Raw genomic sequence first — 3844 nt, forward strand, 5'->3', positions numbered from 1 at the left:
CCGATCTCTCGCTCTCTTTCACACAGACCGTTGATCGCACACCTCCTGAAGACTCCTGAAGACTCTTGATCCTCAGAGCTTTTCTAAACATGAGAATCCATCAGTAAGTGTCAGAACCTGCAGCTCTTCTCAATATAGGCAAGGCAAGGCAGGGCAAGTTTATTCATATAGCACATTTCATACACAATGGTGCAAAAATAATAAAAAGAAATAAGAATAATTAAAACGGTTTAGAAAAATAAAATAAAATACAGTACAGTATAAACAGTCGGACGAACATTGGCACAGTGCTCATTCAGTAAATGCACAGCTAAACAGAAGTGTTTTGAGTCTGGATTTGAATGTGACTACAGTAGGAGCACGTCTGATCTCCTCTGGAAGCTGGTTCCAGCATAATAGCTAAAAGCGGACTCGCCATGCTTAGAGTGAACCCTTGGTAATTCTAGCTGATATGATCCTAATGATCTGAGTGATCTGTTGGGTTTATATTCAGTGAGCATATCTGCAATATATTGAGGTCCTAGGCCATTGAATGATTTATATGCCAGTAATAATACTTTAAAATCAATCCTAAATTTAACTGGGAGCCAGTGTAAAGACCTGAGGACTGGTGTGATGTGTTCATATGTTCTGGTTCTGTATGAGCTGCAACTGTCTTATGGTCTTTTTGGGAAGGCCAGTGAGGAGTCCATTACAATAATCCACCCTGCTGGTGATGAAAGCATGAACAAGTTTCTCTAAGTCTTGTCTGGAAACAAAGCATCTAATTCTTGCAATATTTTTCAGATGATAGTATGCTGATTTAGTTATTGCTTTGACATGACTACTGAAACTAAGGTCTGACTCTAGTGTCACACCAAGATTCCTGACTTGATGTTTAGTTGTTTGACCCCTAGAGTGAAGGTATGCGTTTACCTTGAGAACTTCATCTTTTATTTCCAAACGCAATGACTTCAGTTTTGTCTTTGTTTAACTGAAGAAAGTTTTGGCACATCCAGCTGTTGACTTCATCAATGCATTGGCACAGGGAGTCAATGGGGCTGTAGTCATTAGGTGATAGGGCTAAGTAGAGCTGTGTGTCGACTGCATAGCTGTGGTAAGCAATTTGGTTCCTTCTCATTATTTGGCTCATTGGGAGCATATACAGGTTGAACAGGAGTGGTGCAAGAGTTGAGCCTTGAGGGACTCCGCATGTCATGGATGTCCACTCAGACTTATGCAGGGCTGCCAACTCTCACGCATTGAGCGTGAGACTCACGTAATTGACACTTTTCACACGCTCTCACGCCACACATCCATTTTCTCACGCACAGAAAAATTGTGGAGGTACTTTTGATATTAAACTAATTCTCAGCTCTTAGATTCCATCAATTTTATTACGAAATTCAGACAAAAATACGTTTGGCGCTTGTAAATGTGACGTGACAGATCTCTGAGCGCCTCAGTTCAAGTGCACGAACCGATCATCTGTTACTTTTTTATTTAAAGATGCAGTACAACTTACCGAAAGTATACATAATATCGACCAATTAGTGTTTTTCAACCACGGAAAGAGGTCAATATAACAGCAGGAGAACAATTATGTCACATAACGTTACATTTGCCTCAGGAAAGCCATTTAATGACCATATGTTAATTGAATAGAAAAAATAGCTAGAGAGGAGATTTTGCTGAGCATTATATTACATTTTTATTATTATTTTTAACCTTTAAAAATACCAGCAGATTGGGCCCTCTATGTTTAAAGCATTAGGTGAGATTATTTTTTTAAATAAAATTTAAAATAAACATGTATCCAAATTAGTCAATATTAAATCAAAATCGGAAACAAATCACAAGAATGGAATTGAAATCTTGAAATTTTTGTCAAGCAATAATAAAAACTGTATCCTACCAGTCATTGTACAATGCAAACATTGTAACATGTTGTCACTAAACAGCATAAAATTGTATTTAGTTACCAAATGTTTTGACAATCACAATTACACTTATTGTGATGCAATATTTGTTTTTACATAAAAAAAAAATCTCACTCCAAGCTAAGCTCAAAAGTTGGCAGCCCTGCTTATGGTCTCCTATACTCACATAATAACCTCTCCCATCTAAGTAAGACTATCCCAGAAAGCCCCACCCAGTTTTCCAGCCTGTCAAGAAGTATGTTATGATCGACAGTGTCAAATGTCAAATATAATCAATAACACTCTCTTCAGTATAGTGTGATTGTTTTATGTATCTGGTGAAAGGGTTTATAATGTTGTTGATGAACTTCAGTCAGTCTTTCTTCATCGTATTGTTTGTTCAGATCAACAGGAAGATTCTGCAGTGAGAGGCGGAGCACAAATGAACCAATCCTGAGCTCTGTGGGCGGAGCCACTGATGATTGACAGGGATCATCAGTGATGAGTCACTAAATAGATTTATTTTTGTATAGTTAAAACAAACGATGTAACAGTGGAATTAAATAAAGGTTAAAAGCTGGTGAATTGTCACTCTGTAAAAAAATATAAATATAAATGCTAAAATTAAGTCAGAGGAGTAAAACACCTAAAGTGATGTTCATTGGTGGATACATGTGCATTTCTCAGCTTTAAATGATAATTGATCATTTTACCCTAATATACTGAACAAAATCATAATAGTGCCACTTCACAACAGACACTCTATCATTTTATGGTCAATATTATCAGCTTCTGTTATTCTGTCTTTGGTGTTCCTGTGACTTTCCCTTTAAGTGATCAGTTGTATTAGTGATGCGCTCATACAATACGGTCTTACTGGCTGTACTCTGTATATACATGTATTCCATGTGTAAATGTAGAATTCTGTATTCGTAGTTTCATTTTATTAAAACCATTATATTCTTGATTGCTTCTGTCTAAATGCTCATATTACAAAGTCAATGAGAAGTACGATTTAGCTACAAAGCTTTTATTATTTACTACGTTGAGTAGTTTAATTTTATGAACACAGGAAAATTAATGTTCATGGCCAGAAAATTAATCTTTCTTGGAGTTTGTAAGAAGGGTACTTTTATTGATATTTGATAAGGAAATCTTACATAAAGTTTGTGGGACAAACAGTATGTTTAGATAACTGAAATTAATTCTGGTAAAAGTTACCCTGACAAATTGATCAAATATTCCCTTTTCGGGTAATTTAATCGATAAGCAAATCATATTCATAAACTCATGAATATTCCCCTAATTTGAGTTAATTATTCCCCAGAAGTGATTGTCGTTACATTTTCATTCAGTTGCAGTGAGTTATTTGTCATCCAGGTCTGGACTTCATCGAGGCATGTGAAGAGATTATCTAATGAAAAGTCATTTCATGGTTTGATTGGAAGATATAGTTGGAGGTCTTCAGCGTAACAGTGATAGTTTATGTTATATTTCTGGAATATTGAGCCTAAAGGTAGCATGAAGAAGGAAAACAAAAGAGGGCCAAGAATGGATCCCTGTGAAACGCCACAATGGATCTGCGCAGAGGGTGAAGTGAATGACCCGATATTTACAGAGAAGGTCCTCCCCTTTAAGTATGAGGTGAACCACTGTAAAGCTAGGCCCTGGACTCCAACAACACACTCAAGTATTTTCAGAAGAATATTATGATCAATAGTGTCAAATAGAGGGTCAGAACTACCCTCGTGCAGCTCTTTGAGTGCTTTGGCCTGATATACCTGCAGGAGGGCCATAGTGTGCAAGGTGGAGAAGCCCTTGTCCAGCGGCGATGTAAGCCTTAACATGGCCGGGAACTTACAGACCTTGGATAGGAGACATGGGCAACCACACCAGGCAGCAACACTTTGCGGGCATAATTGCATCGCAACTTCACTCTCCACCTG

This window comes from Abramis brama (genome assembly GCF_963993115.1).
Source record: "Abramis brama genome assembly, chromosome: 2".
In the NCBI taxonomy this organism is placed as follows: Eukaryota; Metazoa; Chordata; class Actinopteri; order Cypriniformes; family Leuciscidae; genus Abramis; species Abramis brama.